Source organism: Phragmites australis, chromosome 17, assembly GCF_958298935.1.
Source record: "Phragmites australis chromosome 17, lpPhrAust1.1, whole genome shotgun sequence".
NCBI lineage: Eukaryota > Viridiplantae > Streptophyta > Magnoliopsida > Poales > Poaceae > Phragmites > Phragmites australis.
In genome coordinates, this window is record NC_084937.1 from 7,786,079 (window position 1) to 7,803,549 (window position 17,471).

At 47.8% G+C, this 17,471-nt stretch overlaps 1 pseudogene; it reads left to right on the forward strand.

The window, feature by feature from the left end:
- The first annotated feature begins 1,969 nt into the window (after positions 1 to 1,969).
- LOC133896840 (GDSL esterase/lipase At4g26790-like) overlaps positions 1,970 to 17,471 on the forward strand; it is a 39,320-nt pseudogene continuing 23,818 nt past the window's right edge.

The window sequence follows — 17,471 nt, forward strand, 5'->3', positions numbered from 1 at the left end:
GGCCTCGCGACTTGACGAGGACCTGCATAGGTGAGGACGGGGACCTCGACGAGGGGACCCTGGCGGTACTACTGAAGGTGGTGACCGGCGTCAACGACCTTGCCCGGGTGGTCCTGCCACGCAAGGAGCTGGCACTTTGTGCAGACCTGGGCTGGGCGGCTCTGCAGGAGTCAATGCCAGCCTTTGACGCCCAGGGGCTTGTCGACCATCTGGGGCGCCGAGACACCGGGACTCTGTACATCCCCGGGGCGGGCGATAATGGAGGGTGGGGTGCCGCAGCCGATGACAGCAGGTCACCGACCCGGGGTGATAAGGGGAAGCGTTCCCGGGCGTATATCCCTCAACCATCCTGATCCTCGTCGCTGTCACCTTGGCGACCACGGCCGACGGCGGGCGGATGGGGCGGCCAGTCTTCAGGAGCAGACTCTGGGGCGGAGGCTAGGGCTAGCTCACGGTGACCCAGGGGCTAGAGCCCGGCCGGTGGTACGATGGCGGGCAGGCGAGGGGGCTAGTCTTTGGGAGCAGACTCTGGGGCGGAGGCTGGGGCTAGCTCACAGCGACCCAGGGGCCAGAGCACGGCCGGCAGCGCGATGGCTGCTGGTCGAACTGGCTAGGGTTCAGAGTAGGCTCCGGGGCAGACGCTGGGACCAGCCCACAACGGCCTGAGGGCCAGAGCCCTCCCATGAAAAGGAGGAGGCAGGAGCCCGGGCCTGAGCCCAGGCTGCAGGACGTAGAGTTCCGGATCCCGTAGTCCCGATGGTGGTACCATGGGCCCAAAACCACGTAAGCCCCTTTTCTTTCTCGAGCACATTTTGCCCAGATTTTGGATGGGGGTTAACCTATTTTTGTTCCAGGCCGCCCAAGGACTCTACAGGAGGCCAGAAGTCCCCGGAGCAGCCTCAGTTGTCCCCTGCCTCTGAGCCGGGAGCCTCGGTCGACTCTGAGTCGAGAGCCCCAGCCGACTCTGAGTCGAGAGCCCTGACCGACTCTGAGCTGAGGGCCCCGGCCAGCTTTGAGTTGAGCCCTCTGAGGGAGGAGCAACTGGCTGCAGGGGAGGTTGTCACGACAAGATTGGTGCCGACGCGGTTGCTGTCGGGGTCCCTGAGCGCCTCTGCTGAGAGGGCTCGCAGGGGACCCAGCCCTCGGCCATCCCCTGGCCAGGCCCCGGAACCCCTCCTCGAGGTGCTGGGAAGCACCTGGGAGGTCATCGGGCGGCTCAAGGTGGCAGTTACGGCAGAGCGGGCCGAGCTCAAGAAAGAGCACGCCGCCCTAGTCGACAAAAGGGGCCAGCTGGAGGAGGTTCTCAGGTTGCTGGAGACCCGCATGGCCACAGCTCGCTCGGCCCACGAAAGGTCCATGCAAGAGCTAGCCATGGAGCGGGAGGCACTGGAGGAGGCTCGCGACGAGGCCGTCGCCACACAGGAGAAAGCCGACCAATTGGAGGAGGCTGGCCGCTTGCGAGGACCAACTTGCTTGGCACGAGCGGCAGGTTGCTTCATGAGAGGAGGCGGCCAGCAAGAGGGAGGAAGCCGTGCGGTCTACATAGGTGGACCTCTACCACCAGAACGACAATCTTGAGCGCGGCCGCGCCAACATCCTCCGTCGGGAAGAGCAGGTTGCGCTACGTGAGACGGATGCTGACTTGGCATCGTCAGCTCTTGACGCCCGGGATGAACAGATTGCAACGGCGTGAGGCGGATGCCGACTTGGCGTCGTCAGCACTTGCTACCAGGGAGAAGCATGTCGCCAACCAGGAGGCCGACCTAGTTGTCCGAGAGCAGGTCATCAAGGCGCAGGCCGAGCAACTGGAGCAGTACCGGATCAAGGTGGCTGCCCAATGCCAGGAGGGACTGGCCGCGAAGGACATCCCTACCAGCGCGCCGACAGCAGCAGTCTCGAGGCTCGGCCGAAGAACACCGAGGAGGAGCTTGACGCCGTCCTAGCAGAGTGAACAAACGTGAAGCTGATGATGCGGGATATCCTTCGGTGGGCGCGGGACACCGTGGAGGCAGCTGGGATTGGGCGTGTGTTTGTGGGATGCCAGTCGCTGGAAATGGAAACGATAGGCCACGTCACCCTCGGGTTTGCAGAGATCGCCTGGCACCTCGAGGCCCTTCCTGCCGCCGTCCAGGAGCTGGCGACCCGGGAGGGGCGTGCGCTAGCCCAAGGTGTGGCCGAGCACATTCTCACCTGCTACCGCAGTCGAGACCCCACCTTCCCACTGGAGCCAGCTCGGCAGGGTGTGGTTGAGGCAGAGGAAGCCGCCACCCGGGCGGCCGTCCGCGACGTCGCCACCGAGGTGGTGGAATTTTTTGTGCGGGAGTTGGGCCCGAGCAGTGACAGCAGTAGCGACACGTGTCCTCCTCCTTAGCCTGTAAAAAGTTAGGGTTTTTGTTTTTTGAATGTTTTAAATATGGGAGTGATTCCCTCCTGAATGGTTCCCTTCAGTGTAACTGAAGCCATCCTTGGAATCGAACTCTGTTCTGTGCTTGTTCTTGATGTTGTTTGCTCTTCCTTGATGTACCGAGAGGGAATGGCCAAGCCGAGCGCAGCAGCTTACCCCTGAGAAGATAGGTTGCCCTAGCCACTCATGTTCGAGTAGCGGGACAAACAGAGCATCGAGCCCCTGAGCCCTCACGAGCGTGCGGCTGCTGAGTCAAAGAGACACAGACACAAACTTCTTTGCTCGGGAAACAAGTCCACCTAGCACAGTACACGCCGCAACCAGTGAACACTTTTAGCCCTGTGACCTCTCAAACAAATAGACCGGAGATGCCCGCAGGTGGAAATGCAACCAAGAGTCCCCACAGTTTGGTAGTGTCCAGGGTAGGACTGACCAGGCCGAGCACCGACAGCTCGCCACTGGGGTCTAGGCGGTCCCAACCACTCATGTTCAAGCGGTAGGATTACCCAAGAGCCCTAGAGGATCGGTAGTGCTTGGGGTACTGCCAAGCCAGCCAGGCATTACTGTCACTGTGAGCGAGCTAGGTCAGCCATCGCCGCCTGTGCGATACTCTGACTACTGTTTGTCTTTGTTGTTCCGGAAAAGCGAACACGAGGGCGGGGTTTTGCTCGCGAGGAGGCTACCTCGCCGAACAGATTAGCATACGAGGTCCCCGAGGAAAACTCGGGGACAATAGTTTATTACGTATGTATGAAAGAAAATTCATATGACTTTAGTAACTCACTGAGCAGGTGTCAACCTTCCGACCGGCCAGGCCAGGAAGGAGTAGGTGTTCTAAGCTCGGGGCGCCCGGGAATGTGGGTTCCCTTGTGCAGAGCGCTTGAGCCCCAGGACATTATTTTAGCACCCGAGCACTGCAAACCAGGTAATGGAACCAGGGGCTAGGCGGTCCCGACCACACATGTCTGAGCGGTAGAATTACCCAAGGACCCCGAAGGCTCGAGCAGCGCCCTGAGCACTGAGGCCCTTGTGGTTGAGCTACTTGGTTCTTGAGCATTTATTTGTAAACTTAAAAATAGGCAAAGATCCTTTGCACTATGCGCTCTGTCAGTGTGGTACCCATTATAGACTGCTCTTGTTTTTGACCCGAGACCTCTCGGATGCCCGGACTGGCGAAGTGTACAGACAGAGGCATGACCAAGAGGTCCAATGGTTTGGTGGTGCTCGGGGTAGGACTGACCAGGCCGAGCACTAACAGCCCGCCCCTGGAGTCTAGGCGGTCCCGAACACTCATGTTTGAGTGGTAGGATTACCCGAGAACCCCAGAGGCTCGGTAGTTCTCGGGGTACTGCCATGCAGCCAGGCACCACAGCCTACCATGATAGACTTAAGTCAGCAATCACTACCTGCGCACATACCGACTGGGATCAATTTTTATCAGCGGGAAAAATGAGAGAGCGTGTTTTTCTCGCACAAATCGAGCATCTCACCAAGCAAATTATACATATGGATTCCAGAGGAAAGACTCAGAATAAGAGAAATATGAGCGTATATTGATGATTTGTATAGAAGTGATGAAAATAAGTATCAAGTGCTTACTTACATGGTTGGTGGCAGCCGCCAGCCAATTTGGGCAGGGGGAAGGCCCCTGTCCTGGTTGGCCCGAGCACAAACATGCCCACCTATGGATAAAACTTGCGTAGATGTTCGATGTTCCACGCGTTTCGGAGAGGCTGCCCGTCCTTTGTGGCCAGCCAAAACGAGCCTTACCGCGGGGCACCGGTCACGATGAAGGGGCCTTCCCGCATGGGGGAGAGTTCATTCTTTCCTTCGCACGTCTGGGTGCGTCAGAGAACTAGATTCCCAACCTCGAGTGACCAGGCACAGACATGGCGCTGATGGTAGCACCTTAGGCTCTGCTGATTTCTAGCGGCTTGGATGGCGGCTCGTGGCCGACGCACCTCCAAGTGCTCGATGTTGTCGCGTCTTCATTGTTCCTATTCACCTTCTAAGTAGGCATTCACCTGAGGTGAGCCGAGCGTGAGCTCAGAGGGGAGGACCGCCTCAGCACTGTAGATGAGGAAGAAAGGCGTCTCCCTAGTGGCCTGGCTTGGCGTGGTCCGGTTGGCCCATAACACAGCGGGGAGCTCATCGATCCACCCTTTCCCATGCTTTGCTAGCACATCGTAGGTCTGGGTTTTGAGCCCTTTCAATATCTCAGCATTTGCACGCTCGACTTGCCCATTGCTACGGGGATGAGCAACAGAGGCAAAGCAGAGCTTGATCCTGAGGTCCTCGTAGTATTCCCCGAACAGGGCACTTGCGAACTGGGTGCTATTATCGGTGATGATCCTGCATGCCCGTTTGGTCAAAGCAGATCTGACACGGTAGGGTGGCAGGCGATACGCCTCGAGCCCAGTGACGATATCTTCAAGCCGTTTCCTTTATGGGCCCCGCAGGGTGACATGCGATGGGACCTGTCGCATTAAATGTCCCCACATCTCCTGCTAGGCGATGGCAGGGACTGACGTACTCAGTATGACAGGCGTGGGGGGTGGTTGGAAGTGACAAGCCACACTCCCTCTTAAATGCAGTATCGGGCCTCCCACCGATTGACACCTCACCGTGAAGCCCTTGTGGGGTCCACCAGCAAGGGGCTTCTCAGGTCCTCGGGGAACTCTCGGTACTCGGGGGCCAACTGTTCATGGCCCCGAGCACCCCTCCCAGAACTGCCTCTTCTTGGGTCCTCGGGGAAATTTGGGTTCTCGAGGGCCAACTGTTCATGGCCCCGAGCACCCCTCCTGGAACTGCCTCTTCTCGGGTCCTCGGGGAACTCCGGGTGCTCAGGGGCCAACTGTTCATGGCCCTGAGCACCCCTCCCGAAACTGCCTCTTCTCGGGTCCTCGGGGAACTCCCGGAACTGTCTTTTCTCGGCCCTCGGGGGGATGGTCCCCAAGGGATGGCACCACGTGGCATTCTGTTGTCCTGGCCTCGAGACTTGGGGACCCCTGGTTCCCATGTCATTGACAGTGTCCTGCTTGGCTTCAACCTTGGTCGCGATCTCTTCTGGTGCAGCGAGGTCTTTGCCTCTTCTGGAGTTTTCGTACCGTCCCATATGGCAGTGGGGCTGTAGGATATACGTGATGTGCACCGAGACAGTCATGCATATGGTTGCATGGTTATAACGATGGATATGGCAGCTAGTGCGTTGGTGTTTTTTCTTGTGGATTTCTACCTCTCTTTGCACTTCTTTGTTTGAAATACCCACAGTCGGCGCACTGTTGGTTCAAGAGATCATCTTGCACCAGTAAGTATGGCAAGAGTTTCTTCTAAGGAGGAGACTCAAGCTTGGGGATGAAGTTTAAGAGGAAGGAACACAACAAATGTATTGATATTAAAAATATGGACTGGACTAGGAGGAGTGTCACAGGAAAACTTATGATTGTACTCCTCTGTGATGTGTTGAGCATGTCCTTTTTCGACCTCCTCTTTCAGCTAACCACGACCCCCTATTTATAAGGCAGTACGTAGCTTAGTGTACAAGTTATCATGATGTATAAATATCTAGGACCTGGCCGAATTACTGGACCTTATCCTGGATAACTACCTTTTACCCTACATAGAAGATAAATATCTACCGTGGTAACTATTTTGGTACTTGCCCCTTGAGGGGTGAGCTGGTTGCCAATTACAGCCCGGTGCTGCTCTGTCGGGGGTGTCAGGACGACTTGCATCATGTTAGGGTGTCAGGATAAGCACCATTTGCACCCCTTATACTTTGATTTGAAAGACTAGCACAATTGGAGGACATGGAACGATACGTGAATATTTCTGAATTGAGGTTGTGCTCAACAATACAACTAATTGAAGATGAGCTACCATCGAGGACAACTTCAATTCAAGAAGGTGAGATGATGAGGACATCACTGTTGTTGATATAACCATAATAAATGATCCTTTGAAATATGAGAGAAGACAGGTCAAGTCGAACCCTTGTCAAGGATTCTCTGAGCTTGTCGGGAGCTTATCGAAGCATGTTGTAGTTTCTCGGGAGCATGTCAGACTCAAGTCTAGATCCTACTCAGAATCCTAAGTTCCGAACAAGCTAGTCAGGTTCCAAGGTAGTTTCTACTCGGACTTAAAATTCTAGTCGGATTCAACAAACAGACATGCAACAAAAGTAAGATATCTTTGCCATACGGAGTCCAATGAAAGTGTTTAGCCACATGTTGGAAAGATCACGTCATGATCTTTCCAACGGATCCAACCCCATCAACATATTCCTCATGACTGACTCGAAACCTCAAAATGAGTTGACATTGTAATAGATAGAGTTAGAATCCAATTTTGTTTCCTTAGTTTGTTAGGTAGCGTCTAGGGGGCTTGCATGCCCATAAATAGAAACCAAGTGCAGCCATAATTAGTTGAGTTTTGATGAAGAATTGTTTTTGCCTAGTGCCAAACAACATTGTCTCTATGTGTGTCTTGCAACCACCTAGTTGACAACTTTGTAGAACTCCACCTTTATCAATACATCGTTCTTCATCTAGATTTGCAATTTTATATTGCCTTCAATTACTCTTGCTTGTTGTTCAGTTTCTTGTAGGGATAAGAACTTTGTTTCAGGTTGATCGTGCCTATGACAAGGTCACTAACCTTCAGGAGTTGGTTTAGCGATTGCCAAGGTGCTCCATCATCGTACGAGTGTAGCTGGATCATCAAAGTCATCTCCACCAACCCGCTGAATGTTTCTCATCAAAAGATCGGGTCACCCAACCCCATATCAGGGCGTATCAAAGTCCTTTAGCACTGACGGGTTGGGTACGATTGTGTCAGCAACTTCTGGGTCACCGGATCATCTTGATATCCCTTGGCAATTTCATCTAGCCACACCAACACCACTGACAAAATTGTGCACACCTCTGTTTCCTGCGACATAGGACAGCAGGACAATGCGTGTAACACCCTAATTTTCAGCTTTGTGAATTATTAGAAATTTTCCCACAAATTAGCGATAGCATCACCATTAGCTTAGGGTTAAAATGATATTTTCATAAGTAAAAATAAATAAATAACTTACGTTATATTTTGATCTATTGCATTCATGCTGACTCTGTAGTTGCAGTAGGCCCCTTTATCTCTCTCTGTAACTTTTGGGTGAAATTCCATGAGCTTAAGCAAGGAGCAATGTCTGTGAGTGAATATGTAGCCAAATTCACTCAATTGTCAAGGTATGCCCAGAAGACGTGGATACAGATGAGAAGAAGTAGGAGCATTTATTGGAAGGACTAAATGATGGGATTCAGTATGCATTGCTTCCTCAAGACTTTGCTAGCTTCCAGGCTATGGTGGACAAAGCATTGGTAGTGGAACACAAACACTACAAGATGGATCATAAGAGGAAGATGTCTTCTCAAGGCCAAGGCTCAAGCAATCACTCTCATCTTGCTATAACCCACCTCAACAAGGACCGATGTTCCGTCAACAAAATCAGAATCAGAATAAGCCTCAAATGCAAGTCTTGCACCCAAGCTTTCAAGCCCCTCGTCAAGCACCACCATCGGCACACCAGCAGAAAAATGGCTATCAAGCACCATCCACCGGAAGAGTGTGTTTTGTTTGTGGTGAAGAAGGGCACTATGCCAATAAATGCCTGAAGAAGCAACTCAACAACACCCCAAAGCAGAATGGCAATAGGAATGCTTCAAGGCCAGGTCAGTATCAAGCTCCAGGCCGTAATGGAAATCAAGCACCGGCTCCAAACAATCGTGCTCAACAAAATTATGCACGTGGGTGAGTAAACCATGTCACTGCAGAAGAAGCCCAAGAAGCGTAGGATGTGGTGCTTGGTATGTTCTTTGTCAACTCAAACCTAGCATCAGTTTTAAACATCATATTCTTTCATCACCACACGATATGTTGCAAAGTATAATCTACCAATTGTACTTATGAATCAGCAAATGATAATTAGCTCTCTTGGATGAGAGATGAAGGCAAAGTATATATGCTCAAAGCTAAGCCTTAATATAAGGGGGGGGGGGGTAGACTTCTTAGCCAACCTTATATTTCTGGAATCCAGTGGACTAGCTAGCAAAATACAAGGGTATTATAGATTGAACCAGAAGAGCAGTTCAAATGACCAATAGTGAAGGTATGCAAGTAGAGTTCATTGCAATTACTCCCTCAGCAGAGGATGCTCACTCAATCAAATGAAGGGTATTCCTATAGAAGAGATTAATGTGGTGAACGAGATCATGGACGTCTTTCCCGATGATCTTCCAGGTATGCCGCCAGACCGTGCAATTGAGTTCGTTATTGAGTTAGTACCTGGAACTGCTCCTATATATAAGAGGCCCTATAGAATGGATGCCAATCAGCTGGCTGAGCTCAAGGAGCAAATCCAGGAGCTATTAGACAAAGTGTTTATCCTTCCCAGTTCTTCGCCCTGGGGAGCCCTGGTCATGTTTGTACCAAAGAAGGATGGAACACAAAGGATGTGCATAGACTATTGAGCCCTTAATGAAGTAACCATCAAGAACAAATATCCATTGCCCCGCAATGAAGATCTATTTGACTAGTTGAAGGGAGCATGTGTGTTTTCCAAGATTGACCTTCGGTCCAGATATCACCAGTTGAATATTTGCACTTAAGATATTCCAAAGACCATGTTTGTGACCCGATATGGTTTGTATGAGTACACAGTAATGTCTTTCGGTTTAACAAATTCCCCAGCCTACTTCATGTATCTGATGAATAAGGTCTTCATGGAGTTTCTGGACAAATTTGTCGTGGTATTTATCGATGATATCCTTGTTTTCTCCAAAACGAGGAAGAGCACGAGGAACATCTAAGGATGGTATTGCAGAAACTCAAAGAGAACCAGCTTTATGCCAAGTTGAGCAAGTGTGAGTTCTGGTTGAAGGAAGTACCCTTCCTAGGTCATATTATTTCAACAGGAGGTGTATCTATGGACCCATCCAAAGTGAAGGATGTCCTAAACTAGAAACCCCTGCAGAACATTTCAAATCCGTAGTTTCTTGGGTCTAGCAGGATATTACCGTCGATTTATAGAAGGTTTCTCCAAGATAGCAAAACCAATGATAGAACTGCTAGAGAAAGGAGCAGAATTTAAATGGACAGTTGCTCGAGAAGCTAGTTTCAATGAGTTGAAGAAAAGGTTAACCTCAGCACTAGTTCTAATTATGCCAAATACCCAAAAGCCATTTTCAGTGTATTGTGACACATCTTGACAAGGATTGGGATGTGTACTTATGCAAGAATGTCATGTGGTAGCATATGCGTCCAGGTAGTTGAGGAAACATGAGGAAAATTACCTGACCCATGATTTAGAGTTAGCTGCAGTGATTCATGCTCTAAAAATTTGGAGGCACTACCTCGTCGACAACCGGTGTGAAATATATATGGATCATAAAAGTCTAAAATATATTTTCACACAACTGGATCTTAATCTTCGACAACGTAGATGGCTGGAACTGATCAAGGATTACGATGTGGGAATACATTACCACCCTAGTAAAGCAAATGTAGTAGCAGATGCCCTGAGCAGGAAGGGTTATTGCAACATGGTTATGTAGCAAGGAAGCCGGTCAGAATTATGTAAGGAATTTGAAACATTAAATTTGGGTTTTGTTGCTGATATGGATGCAACAGCAATAGAAATGAAGTCAACATTGAAATAAGATATCCGAAAAGGACAATGGGAAGATGAGAAAATAAAAGAAATCAAAGAAATTATTAAAATAAATAAAGCCCCTGGATTCTCAGAGGATAGTCAAGGAATAGTGTGGTTTGGAAAAAGAATTTGTGTGCCAGACCAGAAAGGCCTGAAGGAGTTGATTTTGCAAGAAGCTCATGATTCTACATATTCTATTTACCCCGGTAGTACTAAGATGTATCAGGATCTGAAAGAATATTATTGGTGGTATGGTATGAAGAGAGATATCGCAAAATATGTAGCTTTGTGTGACACCTGCCAGAGAGTAAAGGCAAAATATCAAAGGCCAGTAGGATTATTGCAACCCTTAAAGGTTCCCAAGTGGAAGTGGGAAGAAATCAGTATGGATTTCATCGTTGGGTTACCCCGTACCCAAGCAGGTTATGATTCCATCTGGGTAGTGGTGGATCGCCTAACAAAAGTTGCGCATTTTATCCTAGTTAAGACAACATATTCAAGTGCAAAACTTATTGAGCTATATATGTCAAGAATTGTGTGCTTACATGGTGTACCCAAAAAGATCGTGTCAGACTGAGGTACCCAATTTACCTCTCGCTTTTGGCAGAAGTTGAATGAGTCCTTGGACACTAAGCTGAATTTTAGTTCTGCATATCACCCTCAAACCGATGGACAGATACAGATGACTAATTAGGTATTAGAAGAAATGTTGAGAGCCTGTACATTGAAGTACAATCAGAGTTAGGATAAAATCTTACCATACGTAGAGTTTTCCTACAATAAAATCTACCAAGCCAGCCTTAAAATGTCTCCATTTGAAGCTCTATATGGAAGAAAGTGCAGAACTCCACTATACTGGAATGAGACTAGAGAAATCCAAGTGTTTGGACCAGAAGTTCTTAGAAGAGCAGAAGAGCAGGTGCAGGCCATACGAGAAAAAATGAAGATTGCACAGTCTCCACAGAAGAGTTATGCGGATAATCGATGAAGAGACTTAACCTTTGAAGTTGGCAATATGGTGTATTTGAAAGTTTCGCCTGTTAGAGGTCTCCGCAGGTTAAGGTTAAAGGGAAGTTAGCACCCAGGTATATTGGACGATTCAAGATAGTTGCTAGATGGGGAGAGGTAGCATATCAATTGGAACTACCATCTATATTGGTCGATGTGCATGACGTTTTCCATATATCTCAATTAAAGAAATGTTTAAGAGTGCCAAAGGAACAATTATCTCTAGAAGAAGTGGACCCAAAAGAAGATCTAACATATGCAGAATATCGTATCAGAATTTTGGACATTGTAGAGCGAACAATGAGAAGAAAGGATTTTAGAATGTGCAAAGTTCAGTGGAGTCACCACTCAGAAGATGAGGCAACCTAGGAGCGAGAAGATGATCTGAAGGTAGAGTTTCCGCAGCTGTTCGAGGATCAACCCAAATCTCGAGGGTGAGATTCATCCTAAGGGGGTAGGTTTGTAACACCCTAATTTTCAGTTTTGTGAATTATTAAAATTTTGTCCACAAATTAGCGATAGCATCACCTAGCTTAGGGTTAAAATGATATTTTCAGAAGTAAAAAATAAATAACTTATGTTATATTTTGATCTATTGCATTCATGCTAGCTCTGTAGTTGCAGTAGGCCCCTTTTCTCTCTCTTTGGAATTTTTGAGTGAAAAATGTTTAAAAAACTCATTTGAATTCGATTTAGATTTGAATTAGAAATAAAATTTGAAAGAAAAAAGAGAAACAAAAGAATCTTCAACTCGGTCCAAAATCCATTCAAAATCCAGCCCAAACCCTCCTTCCCTTCCTTTCTCAAGCCTGGTTTCCCCTCCCTCTCCCGCTTAGGCCTCAGCCCGACCGGTTCCTTTGCCTGGCCTCCTCCCGTGTGCACTAGGTTGGCCACCTGGCCGAGCCGGCTTGCCCTTCCCTAGTCGCCCCCGCCCTTGCTGACTAGTGGGCCCAGCTCAAGCCGTGCTGAGCCGAGCCACGCTCCAGCCAAGCCGAGCGCCCGCCCCGACTCCTTTCTTCTTCATCTAGCAGCGCCCATGCATCAATTGCCGCCAGCTGTTTTCGTCTCCTTCGCACCCTCTCCTCTCCCATCAACGATAGGATTTGAGCCCTTAAGTGCCATTAAGGCCCCCTCACCCGTTTCCCCCTATTTGGATGTGTAGAGAAGGAAGGGGTACTTCTCGATTCTACCTGGCACAAGAGGGGACTTCTGGGGTGGAGGTTACTCCACTTATGTACAGTGGTGAAACCTCAGTGGGCAAGTACATACTGGGAGACAATTTGGAAAAGCCTCATAGTGATCTCTTGGTGCACACCTTGGAAGTTTGTAAGGTACTGATGGGTACCGGCAAAAGAGCTGATCACAACTCATGTGTAAAATGTACAAACTCTGCAGAGTGTCAAATTGAATATTCAGCCGTGCTCACAGTTATGAGCGGTATGGACCCTCACATGATTAGTCGGGTGGATGTTTTCAATGGCTAAGAAATGGTTGAATTCTCGGAGGTTAAAAGATATCTTTTTTGCATCTCTTTCCTTTTTAAAATAAAACTGCTTTTCTATAGTTAAGGGCTAAAACTGGCTTTTATGGAAATAAAGCCCTAGAGAATAGAAAATCTTGGTTCAAACCACCAATTCATACTTTTCCCCCACTTGCTGAGTATTGGAAATACTCACGCTTGCTTTTCACAAGGTGAAGCTTTTGAAAAATATCTTGAAGATGGTGCAGAATTCTCGGTTTGTGGAGTTTCTGGTTGACTGCCTGTGGCATGGATCTACGGTTTGTGGAGCTTTCGGTCGACTGCCTATGGTGTGGAGCTGCGTTATGTTTCTTTTCCGCTACTGTATAATTTTCTTTAGACCCGTGTGGTCATTTTGCATTAAATAACGTTGTAATAATGAACATTGTGTCTGTTATCCACTAATGGCGTCATTATATGTATGTGTAAACTAATCCTGGCATACATATGGTTCACATTTGGTTTTGGTCTTAAAACCGGGTGTGACAATGCATCAGCGGCCCTATGCTCTGGTCCTCGTTTGTACACCAAATGAAATTAAAGCCCTAGTAGTTTGGTCATACCCTTTTGTTGCCATGGGGTGGCAAGCCTTTGGTCATCCAGGTGAACATTGCTTCGTTGATCTGTACAGATCATGAACTCGCCTTGCACCAAGTATTGCCACCAGTGTTCCACTTCCATGAGGATGGCTAGCCTTTCCTTCTCATAAGTGCTCAGACCGTGATTGCATGGACCAAAGGCCTTGCTCATGAATGCAATCGGGTGCCTATCTTGCATAAGAACGGTGTCGAACCCTTTGTCAGACGTATCGGTCTTGATCCATAACTGCTTGGAGAAGTCTAGCAATGCAAGCACATGCACGGACACCAACACTTCCTTTAATCGCTAAAAGGCTTCCTTATCTTTAGATGCCTAGTGAAACACTAAAGCCTTTTTAAGCAGAGCTATCAATGGACAACTGATCACTCTGAAGCCACGTATGAACTTGCGGTAGAAACCAGCTAGGCCCAGGAACCCCTCTGAAGCAATGGTGGCAGTATCTTGTTCATGATGCCTTGGAATGTGGCCGGCACTCCAGTCAGCCTGTAAAGCCATCACTTTGAACTCGTAGTGGCCATGATGAGTTTTAAACACCATTTCGCCTCATCAGCTGGGTTCATGCGGATTTGGTGGTACCCCGCCCACATATCCAAGCTTGAGAATAGACAGGCACCAGCTAACTCGTCTAAGAGTTCATCGATGATGGGCAAAGGATACCTATTCTTAATCGTAATTGCATTCAATTTTCGGTAATCCACGTAAAACATCCAGGAATTGTCTTTCTTTTGTACAAGAAGCACCGGCGATGCAAGAGGGCTACTGCTCTCTTGTATCACTCCTTGCTTAAGCATTTCAAACACATGTCTTTTGATTTCATCCTTCTGTGACGGGCTGTATCGGTAAGGCTGTAAATTAAAAGGTTTAGCACCGGGCACCAATGGGATATGGTGACCACACTGTAGCCTTGGAAGTAGACCCTTGGTAACAGCAAAAAAATCCTCCAATTCTAGAAGTAGAGCAACTATTTGAGGCGGCACTGATTCCACCTTGAGATCCTGTTCTGTCGCACACAAGTGTATGATCTTGGAAATCGCATCTCTCCAAGCTAGACAATTCAACTCCACTGCCTAGATCATACTGCAATGTCTCTGGCCTGCCTGATTGCCCTTTAGAGTCACCCATTTGCCACCGTGCTCAAATGACAGCCATTTGTCCCTCCAGTGCATAGTCATAGGACTATGTCGCTCGAGCCAAACCGTACCAACAATTACATCATAACCTCTCAATGCCAAAGCCTTCAAAGTGGTGCAAAATGAGATGCCTTGTACCTCACAATTGGCAATCTACTGATCATAGCACAAAAGCTCCCCATCGGCAATTCTAACCATCAGTGGTGTAATACTGTGTCTAAGCCCTGGCAAGTGGTCTGCAAATTTGTCGCTGGCAAAGCTATGAGAGCTTTTGGAATCGATGAGCAGAAGTACCTCTTTTTCTGAATAAATCCTTGGAGGCATATAGTTTTTGGGCCCTCGTTTCTGCTGATAGCCGCTAGGGATATCGACAGCAACTCTTCTGTGCCCATCTGCGACTGTTCCTCATCCGACATTGGCTTCAGATTCGCTTGCCTACCCCAGAACTCCAGCATTTCCTTGACCACATGCAATTAGATAGTTTGGGCACACAGATGATCCTTCAACCACCATTCCCTGCACTTCATACACATGCCTTCGTACTGTCAGTGATTATGCAAAGCAGTGAGGCGGTCTTCAGCATGTACAACATGGCCTCCATCAGTAACCTTACCGGCTTCAGTCTAGGACACTGTCAGCGATTGAGGTTTGCCCAGTGGCAGAGGAAGTGGCAACCCGGAACACACTGAGACCCGTGGTGCATTAGGATCAAATCGGCAACCCTCTCGAGATCGAGAGTGATCCATGACCTCCTGCAAACAAGCAAGAGCGACAATAGCATCCAAACTAGAAGGTTGATGTAAAATGACAACTCTAATATCGTCTCTCAACCCATCAAGAGTAACAAAAAATTGAGGCTCCTAAGATTGATGATGGGCCATTAGGTCGTGCATTAGAACACTAAACTTCTATGAGTACTGAGTGACGCTACTAGTTTGCCTATAGTGTGAGAATCGCCTCAACAGATTCTGAAACTCCCCTTTGCCAAACTTTTCGCACACCATCTAGGCAAACTTAACCCACTCCACATGCTGCATAAATGAATTGGCTTGAAGCAGCATCGCAGCACTCCCACTCGGATGCAAGGTAGCTAAACTCACCAAATGCTCTTTCCACATAACAAAAATTCTAAAATACGACTCGCACTTGATCTGCCAAGCCCACGGGTTCTCCCCATTGAAACGAGTAAGATCCATGCGTGGAGGCAGCACTGTGTGATAGCCACCCCAAGAACAAAAGGACTCATCCCCCTTGGAATCACTCTATGGAACTTTCACTATCGATAAGGACTCGGTTAACCCTGCAGTTGTTTAAAACCTCAGGGCAACATGACTTACCCTTGTCCGAAGGCAGCACTGGGAAGAATTTCTCCCTGGATGCCATCCCCCGGTTCCAGAGATCACCACAGTGGATTTCATGGCCGGGTGCGTGATCCTTCTTGCTCGGTGAAGGGTCGCATTCCAGCTTCCCTCCACCCACTTACGGATGCACATGCAGGGTGGGTAGTGGCAGCCCCGATGAATTCCCGATCAGCGGAGGCAGGTCCGCCAGCTTCACAAAGACATCCAAATTCTTGGAAACTTGAGTGACTTGTTGGCGCAATTCTCTGATCTCTCCACTTACATCTTCCACCGCAACATTGATCCACGGCATCCAACCCACACTACTATATAAACCCCTATATATACCATCCCATCACTGCCGGTTCCTAATGGGTCTGCAGTGATGGGGAATAACTGCCGGTTCATAATCCACGAAGGAAAAATATAATCATCATGGCTTACGAACCGGCAGTGATAAGGGTATCACTGCCAGCTGTTGTCTTGAGCCGGCAGTGATGCCCTGCTCCATCTTCACTGCCGGTTTAATCCACCGACCGGCAGTGATAGCAGGGCATCACTGCCAGCTTGTTATATGAGCCGGCAGTGATGTCTCGACTAAATAAAAGTCACCCTCTCCTTCCCCAAGCCTGAGAACACAACAGAGAGGAGCTCTGTTTGCTCGGTGGTGGCCATTTTTGGTCACCAAATTCTTAGTGGCTTCAAAATTTTGAGGAATCCTCATGCCCTAGGTGTTCCAAGGTATGTAACTTCATCTCCAATCCATTTCTAATTGAATTTTATTTGCTAAATTGCTCTAGATTTTGAAAAGATAGAGATGCACCTATGGCCATGATGTTTTAAGACAATGTAGATGCAATTATATCTCATTTATTATACGGAAGCTTCAATTAGTAGCTTATGGTGGAAAGTGTCTTTATTATTGATTTACATTAGCTATAGGTTTGAGCATATTTATTTTTTAATTAATTTAGCAAGCTCCTATATCGAAACTTTAGGTATGAGCATATTTATTTTTGATTTATAATGAATTAGAAAAATTAGCCATTATATTTAGGTATGTTGCAAGCTCCAATTATATGTTTATATTTTAATTAATTAGCATGCTCCTATATGAAAACTTTAGGTGTGAGAGTATTTATTTTGATTTTTAATGAATTAGAAAATTTCTCCATGATATTTAGGTATGTAGCAAGATCCAATTATATATTTTATATTTTATTTAATTAGCAAGCTCCAATATATAAACTTTATGTATGAGCATTTTTTATTTTTACTTAATTACTGCTACAAAAGTGTTTACTAATAAAGAAAAATTCTAGGGATGGCACCAACAAATACTCATCAGAAGCGTACGTGAAAGCAAACAAAAGGCGGCTCCTCCAACCCGGACTAATTGCCGGTAGGAGATGACGAGGTAATTTATTTGTTGGTGATCGCAAAATTTTCTAGATGGTATGAATTTAGATTTACAATAATAATATAATTGTAGATGAATAGAAGATGGATGTACAAGAACAGCATGGATTGTTTCCTGGTACAAGCCACGGTGCACAAGTCACATACACAGTCTCAATACATGTGCTATCCATTCGATGATTGCGAGAACAAGAAATAGTTTTTCACCACCCAGTAGATACATTCCCACTTGATGCCAAGGGGCTTTATGCATGGCTATACTCGTAGGACCGAGCACGGTGAAGCTGAGATCGTACAGGAAGGGCAATACATTGGCAGAGAAGACGAAGACTTGTGCACCGATATGCCGACTGACAAA